The sequence below is a fragment of the Pelobates fuscus genome, chromosome 2 (assembly GCF_036172605.1).
Source record: "Pelobates fuscus isolate aPelFus1 chromosome 2, aPelFus1.pri, whole genome shotgun sequence".
Classification (NCBI taxonomy): domain Eukaryota; kingdom Metazoa; phylum Chordata; class Amphibia; order Anura; family Pelobatidae; genus Pelobates; species Pelobates fuscus.
This window is the reverse complement of record NC_086318.1, coordinates 363728047-363742270: the sequence shown is the minus strand read 5'-3', so window position 1 is coordinate 363742270 and position 14224 is coordinate 363728047. Positions and strand designations below refer to the sequence as shown.

The window sequence follows — 14224 nt, the reverse complement described above, 5'->3', positions numbered from 1 at the left end:
TATGTGTGCCGTAAAGGGATACTGTAGTGCCGGGAATACAAAGCTGTATTCCTGGCACTACTGATCCCTCTGCCTCCCCCCTCCCTCCTCCCTCGCGCCCCTCTCCCCGTAAATAAAGCGTTAAAAACCCTTTATTTACTTACCTTACCCAGCCCCGATGTTGCTCGGCGTTGGGTCAAAGCTCCACCGCCTCATCCGTCCCTCAACGAACAGGGTTTAATGCGCTCGGGGCCCCTACGCTCTGCCAAAGACCTACGTAAATCCTCTGTCCGTACTCCCACATCTAATGCTCGCTTCCAAGACTTTTCCAGGGCTTCACCTCTTTTGTGGAACTCCCTTCCCTCGTCCATAAGAATTTCACCCAGTCTCCATCATTGAAAACTCACTTCTTCAAGAAAGCATAGCAATTAAACTGTTAGCAGTTTTTTATCCCCCACCCCCCATGATTCATCTACTGCAACTGTCAAAACTTACCTACTAAGCCCTCAGTGAATACTTTTTTAACAACCTACTTTGTACCCCTAATTTTACCCTTTCACTATACCCCACTCCATCTAGCATGTTTGCTCATTGAGCAGGGTCCTCCACCTCTCTGTTCCTGTACGTTCAGTTGTCTGGTTACAATTACATGTCTGTTAGTCCACCTATTGTACAGCGCTACGGAATCTGATGGCGCTATATAAATAATAAAATAATGATAATAATAATTAAATCAATGCTTTCCTATGAGGAAAAATCTGACGCTGGAGGTCTTCATGCAGACCAAAAGTCAGTTCTCTGGAATTGCAATGTTTTACATTGCAGCACTAGGTTCAAAAGGGACAAAGCACCCAGACCACTTCAATTAGCTGAAGTGGTCTAGGTGCCTACAGTGTCCCTTTAAACATACAGATTGACAGCCTTCAATATTTGAAAATAAGTGCAACAGTAATGTGCAAGCAAGTTTTAAATATTTCTGAAGTGACACGATTATCTAAGATGTTCTCTGGAGTCCCCCAGAAATAAGATAGAAAAGATATAGTCCAGAATGCATGAAAACATGGGAACATGGGAAAAAGGTCCCAAATCATGACTGTCTTCATGAATCCAGGACACTTGGTAGATATGTATTCTTAAACTGCAATCAGGACGTCACATTTAACATTTAAATAGTCCAGGCAACTAAACAACTTTAAATAAAAAAAATTGATACATAAAAAAAATAATAATACATAGATTTTTTGTTAATGTTATTTTGCTACATACAATAACATGTCAGGCCAGTTTTATATCTCTATGAACTGGATGGTGACATTGAGACTCCTGACCATGGAACACTATGCATCAAAGAAGGATAACAGAATATGTCTGTAGGATTAAGACTGTAACCCTGGGTTGGCACACAGTATTCGTAGGAAATACTTCCGCTCTGAGATTGCACAGAAGTTGTCAATGATAAACCAAAATATCTTCTGACCTTGCAAGCATAAACACTTTTAGAAACCGCTTTTTCTTTCAAACATATCAAATTAATTAGCACCCTTGAAATAGGTTCAAATACATTTACATTAAAATGCTAGGTTGGCCATAACCTATAACCTTACAAAGGATGGCAGGATTGATTCACTCAACAATCTGTCTGTCTGTCTGTCTGTCCATCCATCTGTCTTTCTCTCTTGCATTCCATCTGTTTGCATGTTTGTCTATAAATGTATGTATTTTTAGGACTAGACCAGACCTAAAAATAGGCTACGGCATTTACACCACACAGCTTCCTACTTTACACATCTCACCGCACTGCATCCAATGGCATGTGCCATATGTGTCAATGTATTTGTTTAGGGTGGCAGGGTAGGAAAATATGGGGGGTGTTTGTGCAATGAGCCAATGTGTGAATGTGGGTGGTTTTGTAGTGTCGCAGCATGTGTGAATGTTGGGTTGTTTTTGTGTAGCATGGCAGAATGTGAGTTTGTGTGAACATGGAGGTATATTTAAGTTGTATGGCAGTGTGTGTGAATGTGGGGCTACATTTGTGTAGTGTGGCAGTGTGTGAATGTGAGTTGTATTTTTGAGTGTATTTGTGCAGTGTGACAATGCGTTAATGTAGTAGTGTTTTTCTGTGGAATGTCTGTCTGGGTGCCACAGTTTAACTTCCTCTCACCACCTCTTCATTAACCTTCCACTCTTTTTTCACCCCTTCTACTCTGCTTGCACTGTTTCCCAATCTCTCTTCATCTTCATCTATCCTCTCCACCCCCTCCCATTTTTCCTGCACCCCCATTCCATCTTCCCATTCTCTGTGGAGACCCTTCCAAATTCTAGGTGCAGCCCTTCCATTCTCTCCTCCACACCCCTCTTTTGGTTCCATGCCCACTATACTGACAGCGGTGCATGTGTCCTCTGCTCTATCCAGCCTCCTCAGTGTCATTCTGGGTGGGAGAAGTTACAGTATATCCCTGCCCCCTCAACACTTGCTCATACTTCACATATGCTGCACATTAAATAATAATGGTCTGGTTGACATACCTCCCAACAATGGGAGGCGTGATATCAGGACGGGTGGGCGAACCTTCATGAGGTCATCAACAGTGACGCAACTTGCGTCACAGGTGACACCCATAATGGGCAAGCCGACAGGACCATGCAGAAAGCACTACTGAAGAACTCTCTGCATTATCCTAGTGCTCTTTTTACACCGGGACAACAGGGGACTAAATTGAAATGGTGGGGCAGGACCCCAAAGAGAGCTGAAAAGTTGGGAGCCCTAGATTTGGGGAAATCTCTGATTTCCTTAGCTAGCTAGCTCTGGGCATCCTATCATTGCAGCCACCCAGGAATTTGACCAGATTTCCCAATGGCCAGTCTGTGCCTGTGTGTGTTAGTCAAGAATACAGCAAAATGAGAATGTGCACAGCAGGAACAGAAGACATAAGATTACAAATTCTAAATATGACCAGCATACTCCAGAGTGGAATTACTGCAAAACTGTAAAACATTGAGTACTTAACGCAGTAAAAACAAAACAACAACAAAAAAACATAGTGTTTTGCTCAGTGCCAAATATATTAAGCAGTTCTGTTTATGCCGCCTGCTCTGCAGGTCTCCCAGCCATTCCATGATTTCCTATTCATCCGTTTTGCTCAACTTTTCCTTTATTTTCATTTTTTTAAATATATAAATTGCATTTAATGATGCCAAACCGTCTAATATAATTAATTAAAACAGAATCCAAGCAAATCTATACCATGATTTGAACACAAAACATACTCATACGGGGATAGCTGTACTTTAATTCCTCTAAAGCCTCATGCACTGATTACATCCAGTTCACTTCCTAACCATCCAGAAGTTATGTAATGACTGAAATCCAAATGCCCACAGGGGCTTAAGTTTGAACAGTTGTGATGTCATAACTCTAAATGGTTGCCATAGTGACAGTTTCCTTTCTGCCACATGTCTGGGGCAGAGGATGCTACAATCCCTTGTCTCCTTCCCCATGGGGAAGCAATGCTGCCTAGTCACTGACAAAAATCACTTGGGACACAGAGCTCAGTTAAAGCAATATGCGTAAGGGCATTTTCTAGAAAATCAAAGCAGGAAAATATTTTTTCTTACTATATTTGCAATCTAAAAATCATTGTGACTGCAAGCAGTGGAGAGGTTTATTGGATAACAACTTTAAGTTAAGAGGGCAAATAGATGCATTGTATGAAATGTATATAATATTTCATAGTCTATATTCACTATCCTCTTTGAAGCAGTTTGTAGCTACCGTATATACTCGAGTATAAGCCGAGTTTTTCAGCCCATTTTTTGGGCTGAAAAACCCCAACTCGGCTTATACTCGAGTCAGAGTCTGTATTATGGCAATTTGCATTGCCATAATACAGACTGGGGGGAGAGGGGGGCTGGCAGAGCTGTACTTACCTCTCCTGCAGCTCCTGTCAGCTCTCTCCTCCTCCGCGCCGTCCGGTCAGCACCTCGGTCAGCTCCCAGTGTAAATCTCGCGAGAGCCGCGGCTCTCGCGAGACTTACAGGAGCTGCAGAACAGGTAAGTACAGCTCTGCCAGCCCCCCTCTCCCCCCCACTGAACTGCCACTGGACCACCAGGGAAGGAGAGCCCCCCTCCCTGCCATGTATCAAGCAGGGAGGGGGGACTAAAAATATAAATAAAATAAGAAATAATAATCAAAAAAGAATAATAATAAAATAAAAATTAATAACAACAAAAAAAAGGGGTATAAGGACCACTATGGGAGGGGGGGGGTGGGTTAAGGACCACTATGGGAGTGAGGGCGGTATAAGGACCACTATGGGAGGGGGGGGGTCGGTTAAGGACCACTATGGGAGGGAGGGGGGTATAAGGACCACTATGGGAGGGGGGGGGGTATAAGGACCACTATGGGAGGGGGGGGGGTATAAGGACCACTATGGGAGGGAGGTGGGTATAAGGACCGCTATGGGAGGGAGGGGGGGGTATAAGGACCACTATGGGAGGGGGGGGGGTATAAGGACCACTATGGGAGGGAGGGGGGTATAAGGACCACTATGGGAGGGGGGGGTGGGTTAAGGACCACTATGGGAGGGAGGTGGGTATAAGGACCGCTATGGGAGGGAGGGGGGGGGTATAAGGGCCACTATGGGAGGGGGGGTGGGTTAAGGACCACTATGGGAGGGGGGGGTGGGTTAAGGACCACTATGGGAGGGAGGTGGGTATAAGGACCGCTATGGGAGGGAGGGGGGGTATAAGGACCACTATGGGAGGGGGGGGTATAAGGACCACTATGGGAGGGAGGGGGGGGGATAAGGACCACTATGGGAGGGAGGGGGGGTATAAGGACCACTATGGGAGGGAGGGGGTGGGATAAGGACCACTATGGGAGGGAGGGGGTGGGATAAGGACCACTATGGGAGGGAGGTGGGTATAAGGACCACTATGGGAGGGGGTGGTATAAGGACCACTATGGGATGGAGGGGGGGTATAAGGACCACTATGGGAGGGGGGGTATAAGGACCACTATGGGAGGGAGGGGGGTATAAGGACCACTATGGGAGGGAGGGGGGGGGATAAGGACCACTATGGGAGGGGGTGGGATAAGGACCACTATGGGAGGGAGGGGGTATAAGGACCACTATGGGAGGGAGGGGGGGGGTATATGGACCACTATGGGAGGGATGGGGGGGATAAGGAACACTATGGGAGGGAGAAGGGGGATAAGGACCACTATGAGAGGGAGGGGGTGGGATAAGGACCACTAGGGGAGGGGAGGGTAAGGACCACTAGGGGAGTGGTGAGTCAGGACCACTGGGGAAGGGGGGGGGTGAAGGAACATGGGGGTGGGGAGGTAAGGACCACTGAGGGAGGAGGAGGGGAAGTCAGGACATATGGGGGGGGGAGGGGGCGGCAAAATGTTTTTTGCCTACGGCGGCAAATATCCTTGCACCGGCCCTGCACACACTGCATTCACACACTGCATACACACACACACTGCATTCATGCACACACACACTGCATTCATGCACACACACACTGCACTCATACACACACTGCACTCATACACACACGCTGCACTCATACACACACACATACGCACACACTGCATTCATTATACACACACTGTAAATAAATATTCAATTAATATATTTTTTTAGGATCTAATTTTATTTAGAAATTTACCAGTAGCTGCTGCATTTCCCACCCTAGTCTTATACTCGAGTCAATAAGTTTTCCCAGTTTTTTGGGATAAAATTAGGGGCCTCGGCTTATATTCGGGTCGGCTTATACTCGAGTATATACGGTACTTATAAAATAGATGTTCCAATACAAAAAAGAACAATTTAACAGGCTCTTTCCCTCCAAAAATGGAGATAGCATTGTGCTTTATTAAATGTGTTTTTTGTTTTATCAAGAGAAATAAAGCTGCCACTTTGCACTTCTCAATGCATATATAATAAGCAATGTAAAGACTTTATTAATCCGCTACCACAGGTGTTATATAATGATCAGGTGGGGTTTGTGGAACCCTCTGATAATACAGGACAATATATTAATAACCCTTCTCTTTGTGACTCGATGCAGAGAAAGCTATAAACAGTTTGCTCTCTGGTTACCTGTTTGCAATTCTCTTCAAATTTTGTTTTCTTCCAAATCTTATCTAGATCATTAATGAACGTTATACTTCACAATCTGCCTCTGTCAAACACCTGTTTTACGCTGCCATGTTTCGCTGTTATAAATGTATCTAATCAAGGATCTTAATTTCCTTATTGCTCTATATATTTAATGTGGATTACTGGCAGTGTTTAAAATCTCTAACGTTAGTATATCTGGGTATCCAGTGTAAAGAAATACCCCATCAATTGGTTTGTCACATTTCGTTTCCTTTATGTTCGTTTGTTTGTTTGAACCCACTTGGTTTGGTTCCCGAACGAGGACCACCTTAACACCTCATTAGAACATGGAATACAAAGTATCCAGTACGAAAACAATTAAAATAATGCTTCCCTGGGTGGTTGTCATTTCGTGAAACCGAATGCACGTGGTCGACAGAATGGATGGCGGCCATTTTGTCTCCCAAATGCAGGCAGCGGTACAATGTTGTTGAGTGCCTGGAACTGATTTCGGCTAGGCACTCCCTCGAACACTGGTGAAGATGGAACTGCTGCTCGTTCAAGTTCTCAACCACGAACAGCGTTCAGAAGATACGAACTACCGACTAGGGGTAGCATTTGACGCTTGAAAGCTTTTGTATATTGTATGTGGTTTTCGTACAAAATCCCTCGAACGTAGACCGGCTCTTACCCTGATTCCTCTGGAACTATTTTGGGCTTACACCTCGTGGCAGGCCAGTCAAAACGTTCCCTCGATGGCAATTCCAAACTACAAAACCAATCTGAGTGCTTTTTGGATATGTTAAGCACTCAGATCAGGGCTATCCAGGGATGTAGGGATGTGTCTCTCAAGGGGTTTCCATGTATCTTGGCGGTACTTTTGGGGTGTTGTAAAAAATGTATATTTTTCCAGATAAACTCAATTCATTTTTTTTCCTAGATACAATTTCAACAGGTTTACTTTTGTTCCTCGAATGGAATTAATGAAAAGCAATCTGTAAATAATACAACATTCAGCACAGTGCTAAACTATACAAGTATGCAATTGATAGTTCCATGTCATCATATTAACTTAGTATGCATAGATATGAAAAGCAAAATGAGAGACTGTATCTCTTAGCTGTATTTTATGGAATGCAAGTATTTTGTAGAGTAAACCAATAGAGACACAGCTAACTGAATATAACACATGAAAATTCATAGGGTATATAAAGTAGTGATGTACGGTGACAACAAAACCTTCAATATACATATTGCTTAAAACATGTATAGTAAAATAGTTCATACTCACAGTTGTGAAAATTGATTAACAAATTTAAATCTGTTTAGTTTAAAAAACAGTACCTCACAGGGGATATGAAAGCAGTACGCAAATATATGTAGGGCCAATACAAACTATTATCTTGAAATCTATCCATATAGAGGACTATACATAGCCGAGGTCACGCATTTAGACTGGAAAAAAGGAGAATTAGTCTAAGGTAAAGGAAAGGGTTTTTTACAGTAAGAACAATAAACACGTGGAATTATCTGCCTGAAGAGGTGGTTTTATCAGAGTCTGTACAGTCTGTACAGCAACTGGATGGAAACTTGCAAAAGTATAATTTTAATGCCTTGATCAAAGGAGAGATATAAGTGCCATTCTGGGGTCAAGAAGGAATTTTCTGGGGGGGGGGGGGTTTGTTGCAAAATTGGAAAGCGCTTTTAACTGGCTTTTCAGCCTTTGTAACTATGTAACAGCTCTATGAAACTCAGAAGGGTAAAAGTATGAACTGATTGGTTTAATGGCAATGCCAATGGCAATATATGTTAACAACAAAAGAGAAGGAATTTAAGGTAAGATCAAGCAAAGAAGAGAAATTCCGACGTGAATTATAGAAAGTAAATTCATTACCAAATATACATTACTTTAACAAAAGCAGAATAAAGTGATCTTTTTCATGTTGGGGTAGTTGCCAGCGAGATGCAAGCTCCTACTTTTATATCCAAGATTTAGAGATTCCTTTTGGCTGCTCTACTGACGTTAATGCAGTATGATTTTTAACACGCACTTGGGATCTCTTTCATCAAGATCAGTTTTTAGATAATCATGGATTTATTGGTTCATCTTCCCAATCTGTTTTTCCTCAAACTGATACACTTCATCAACGTACTTCATGCCACATGCTTTGTAATATGGCCATTAGAGAACAATTTTCTTTGTTCACTATTTTATGGAAAGAGTTGACACATAGGGGGTGGTGATTTATTCCAGATCCATAAAGATTTAGTATTCTGCAAAAATGTTCCTATCGTTGAAACGCACCAAGAGTAGAAACGGATTAGTATTTGCCAATTGTCCAAGATTTATAATTGTACTGCATGATTTAGATTCATTATCATTGTAGCAATAAAGAACATTTCAAATGTGTGAATGCATTTAAAAAGTCAAATATTACAGTTTTCCAAATATATATTAAGTCGTTCCAATCTATTGTGTTATTTCTATTGTTAATTATCTAGTGATTAACAGTGGAATAACTAAATAACAATAAAGCTGTCTCTTTACATCCATGAAGACATCCAGCTGACAAATACTCCAAATGTCATATTGTGCATGGTTAATAGTGAGCGGGATTGAACTATTTTACTACTACTTGTAAAAATGTAAAAATTACAGGTAGGTATAAAATCCGAAGGGGAATAGTTCTAAGCTTTATCACCATTATTATGCCAGTATAAATCGTAAGTCAATCAGTGTCAGTCGCTCAATACAGAAAAGCACATAGACAAGGTTTAGTTGTTATTCAGCCAAACAACAGAATAGTGAAGTTATGTGATCTAAATTACTTGGACGATGGAATGATTGTTAGTGCCAGACGTGGTGGTTTGAGTATCTTAGAAACTTTAGTATTATGCCACGAGAGACCATGAGGATAAAGAATGTCACTGTTTCTGTCTCCGCAGCTCGAATGCCAGCATATGAGAGGGGTTGAATTTATTATAGCAGCAGCTGCTACCTGGGAAGGTAACCCCCATGGATCTTTAAAAGGCTAAGACATGTACATTCCAGTACTGCCCCGAGATAAGGAACCCCTATACTACGCATTGTAAGTCACTTTGTTCATTAAAAGGTTCATTAAAAGTGTAGCATGGGATGAGAAAGCAATATTTTGCCCAGTGAAATAACAGGCAGATTTAATTCCCACAGTCAAATCATGTTTTCTACAATTGATTCTACAATGGATTTACCTACATCATTAATATATTAATTAATCAATCATCTAATTTACCTCGATACATTAGTTTCCATTTATGGAATCTTTACCTCTCATTTGCACTCAATGTTCCATCTGTGTTGAGAAGACTTCCGCCAGAAGATATATTGTAATTGTAGTGTCCCAATCCCTTTATGGCTGTGCATGAGCAGAGTGCTACTGAACTTCTCTTCCCATGGACAGAAGTCCAACAGGGTTATTCAATAAAGTGAGAATTCAAGGTAAATTCAAAGTAAATTGCAAAGTTAAGGCCAGAGTTGTTGAATGGAAAGCATAGTTGACTGAGGGAAATTTTCCAGTTTGGCTTTTTTTTATCTTCGATGCGAAAATCAATTTGAATCTACCTTAAATTCTCACTGGAGTGAATAACTTTGCTAATGTCCTAATTTTCAAAACACAGGAACATCTCTATTTATGCAGAGATTTATAGAAGGTGTTCTCTTGTGTTCCCAGACAGGACCAATATTGAGACTGTCCGGTTTAATGCATAAAATGTAAAGTAATTCAGCAGCACCATTTGAAAAGTTATCTGGATTTTTCCACCTATCCCAAAAATTGGGCATGGCAATTTTTTCCAACTCAAGATGTCTTTACCAAAATCTTGATGCCAGGCCCACTCTGTTGCTAGTTGGATTCAGGAGTTATCACTGAAGCATCTGTTCAAGAACTGGCCAGGAAAGCCTTCTGTCAAATAAATTCTTGATTTTTTTTCCTCTTTGAAAGCTGGGATATGCACTTTTATCTGTCTGTTCTGTTTGTTCACGTCTGTGCTGTTTGTTCATTTACATTTTTTAACCATTCCCTTGAAGACCTCCTTTTGAAGTCCCTCATTTACTACATGACTCAACCTAATCGAATCTAGCTGACATGAGATGAAACAGTTAAACGGTGTCTGCTACTCAGTCACTGATCTTATAAATAAACAAGAATGCAATTTTACAACTTACTGGATTTCTCTAAAGAAAGCAAATGCTCTGATCAGCTCATTTAATAAAAAAAACAACAACTTAGTTCGTTTTCTCTTTGAACTTTCTGCCTTTGGGGATATTACGTGTCCAAAACATTGAGTCACAGAAAACATTCTGTATCTCGGCTGTTATTGGATGTATGTAGGAGAAATCTATGGAACTGAATTTTGTGTATAAGTATGTATCAGAAAAAAGGCATCTCCAGTGTGATTGTGTCATTCAGTCCCTTTTTAACCCCTTAAGGACACATGACATGTGTGACATGTCATGATTCCCTTTTATTCCAGAAGTTTGGTCCTTAAGGGGTTAAATGTGTTATTACCGTAATTATAAATGATCCATTGCAAAATAGAGTAATCAAACAGGATCCCGTCAAATTTGTCTTTTTGCAGTAAATCCCTTTTTTCGGACCTGCCTCTAGTAACATATTGTTAAAATGTAAACTGCTTGAAATACCTTGACTAAATCTGTACTGATTAAATGGTGAACTAGGTTAGTGACTAGGCTTAAACTGCAGTATTGTTCATAACTGTTTAAACTGCAGGCCACGTTCGTAACAGAGAAGAGAAGAGTTTTTTTCTATAAGCTAAAATATTCATTCAGATGACTAAGATCAATATCACAAAACATATTGTAAAGGTAAATATTTGTTTCTGGTAAAATAATTAGATAATATTTTAGTATTATAATTCCTGGACTACCAGTCAAACTGTTGGCGGATGTAAATGGAAGATGTTGGTAAAGTTTACTCACTCAAGCTCAAGTCTGGCATTCATTGTGTTGTAATGGAATGGAATGCTGGTGATCTAACCAGAATGCAAAGCTGTGTCCAGGTCCCATGTATCTTTCCTTCTTGTGCCCACAGTTCCATTCGAATGCAACAGAAATAGGGACATGACGTCATCTCTACAGTTGTCCGCACACTGTATCAGCATGGGATGAGAAGAATCTGGGAGGAGAGAAATGTATCCTCCAACCATAGTTCTTCTGAAGCCTTAACAAAGAAATTGAGGATGATGGTAAGGAGCTTCTTGGATCCCGGAACTTGTCCTGGCTATAGCTTTACCACCACAGCCCATATTGTTGCACTGGCAGTTTTCCATGAATATGAACGACAATGTCAAAAAGTTAACTCCTAAACATTCACGTAGACCCTTAACAATGTCATGTTTATGCTTGTCCTGACAAGACAGTTGAGTGCTCAGTGACCCCAAGGTAAAACTTATTTAGGATAATCACAATTAAAACAGGTAGGCACACTTAATATGCTAATAAAGAACAGAAAATGACAACTTATCTTGGGTGCTCACTCGTATAAGGCCGTATTCCAAACAGGCCAAAAGAGTTACATTTATTGCTTGAACAAGGAGCACAACCACAAAAGTATATGGAAAAAAAGTTTATTACATGGGTCAAAATAATAGGCTCTCATAAACAGTATCAATGCATAAAAAAGACAATAAATGTCCAGTAAAGAGTACAATGCAATATCTATAAGTTCTTAAGTTGCAAATAAGCAAACTGCATAGTGCATAAAAAAATACATATGAGTATACTAGACAGCTATATGAGATGCCTAATTCAATAACTCCCAAAAAATAATAAATTACACAAAAATAAAGACAACATACCAGACCTAGTGAGAAGAGGGACAAGAGTCAACCAATACACCCCCAACGTTTCGGCAAAATACCTTTATCAAGGGAGCCTGTTTATTTAGGAACCAGAGTTTTCATAGCTGAATCATGCCCACGACCTGGCCTTTCTGGAACTAGTACCATCCAGCTTTGCCCATTGTACAATAGTACCTTTTAAAGGACAACTGCTGTTTCTTAAATCGGTCTAACGTCACAAAAATGACACATAAAAAACCATATACATTAGAATTGTATGCAAAAAGTAAATAAATAAATATATATATAGAGAGAGAGAGAGAGAGAGAGAGAAAGAGAGAGAGAGAGAGAGAGAGAGAGAGAGGGAAATCACACAAACCACGGGGTTGGTACACTAGCTGCACGATAAACCCAGATAGATCTACTTTACTTTCAGTCACTCTCATACTGACCTTTACTACTTTATAAAATGTCACTGTCATTAGTGATTCATGTGTAAAGACAGCACTTTCATCAAAGAGAAATGCAGTACATAAACCAGGGATGTGAGCTTGGTAAAAAAGGAACATCAATAACAGTTTTGTTTTATGTTAGTCCTTCTGGCTCCATGTGAGCACTTATTGCATTGAATTTGAATGAATAGCGAGACTGTAACATCTGGGGCCATGCATTGGGACCTATTGTTCTATAGATTTCAATTGTATATTAATGAAAACCATGATAAAATTATGTAGGATGTGCATTGTTAGATAAGGGGCATTAATTCCTGGGAAATTTTCACAAAACACATAGTTGTAAATTATTAAAAATGATGATGCGGATATTTTATTGTGAGTTCTTATTTCTAAATATACCTGTCAAATATCGTTTTTCGATTATCAAATGTCTAAATTAGTTTTCTATGTTTGATGCTCTTGTACTCTTGCAGTAATCTTTAAAGCTGCAGTCGTGACAAGCAGTTTTTCCATCATTTTTGGTATTTCATTCTTTGAAGTGAGAACTTGAAGTGAGTCTTTCCCCATAAAATTAATAAATGTGAGCATGTGTTTGCGCATGCTTGTGTATAAAATGTTACGTTTTTTCTTGCTTCTTAATAAATGTAGGCATTGGTGCAAGAGAAGTGTAGCCCGGCCAAGCATGGTTACTCTTCAGCATGTTCCACTTCAGGGGTGCCCAAAAGGTAGATCCAAAGCATCATTGAAGCTGTAGTTCTACAACATCTGAGGATCTACCTTTTGGGCACCCCTGTTCTACTTGAACATATGATGTCATATATTTCTAACCATTATCCACAGTATGTGTTGAAAGGGATCAGGGAAGAAAGAGCTATAGCCTCCACTGAAAAAATAGCCGAATTTGAGAAAATTACTATTTTGGCAATTTTGTTATTTTATCCCAGCTCCGATTTAGAGAATAAATCCAAAGGATAAGAAAAGCAACACTGTTCGCTGTTCAGGCCAGGATATGTCTGCAATAAATGTAATGCCTGATACTTCAAATGTTTAGTTTATTGCGACGACATTTACTTTTGTCATTATATCCGTGACCCAATACCTAATATGAAAATAAAGATGTCTGCTTTAAACGTTAATACGTGGTACATTCCTACTTTACTTAGTTCTATAAACAAAGAAATTCCCCTCCATGTACAATTTAGGGCAGTAAATCAGCGAGTTAGTGGAACATTCCATTTATAATGTCTAAATATTTACCTGCCTATACATCCTAGTGAAACTCGTAATCCCCCTTACTCCAAACACAGAAGGTGAGCTTTTTCCAGTAGCCAACATTAAACTTAAACTTACTTAACAAGGGCTCAATTAATATTAAGCTTAAATATACATTTTCACTTAGATAAATATTTAGAGAATGGATACTTAGTCCACCTTCCTAGCACTCCATTTTCTAGATGTTCATGAATATGAGAATTTGCTAAAAAGGTTAAAGTCAAGGACTTGTCACATATACATTTAAAATACATTGCTCCGTCTCGTTCATAAAGTGCAGCAGTTCACTGCAACTTACCCAGTGGAAACTTCTACAGAGTTATTCACTAAAGTGAGAATTCAAGGTGATTTCAAAGTGAGTTTCAAAGTTAACGTCAAAATAGCCAAATTGGCTATGCTTACAGTTCAGCTACTCTGGCCTTGAATTGTAAATTCGCTTGTAATTCACCTCAACTTTTAACTTCAGTGAAGAACCCTGATAGATCACCATATAATCTATATAAAAAGCATAGATAAAATGTTATTAAGTATTTGCCTTGTGCATCCCATGTTATGGATGAAATGCTAAA

At 40.1% G+C, this 14224-nt stretch overlaps 1 protein-coding gene across 1 annotated transcript in view; it reads right to left on the bottom strand.

Moving 5' to 3' along the window:
* Positions 1 to 14224, bottom strand: part of SLC24A3 (solute carrier family 24 member 3) — a 345921-nt gene that overhangs the window by 205176 nt on the left and 126521 nt on the right. The window lies entirely within an intron of this gene.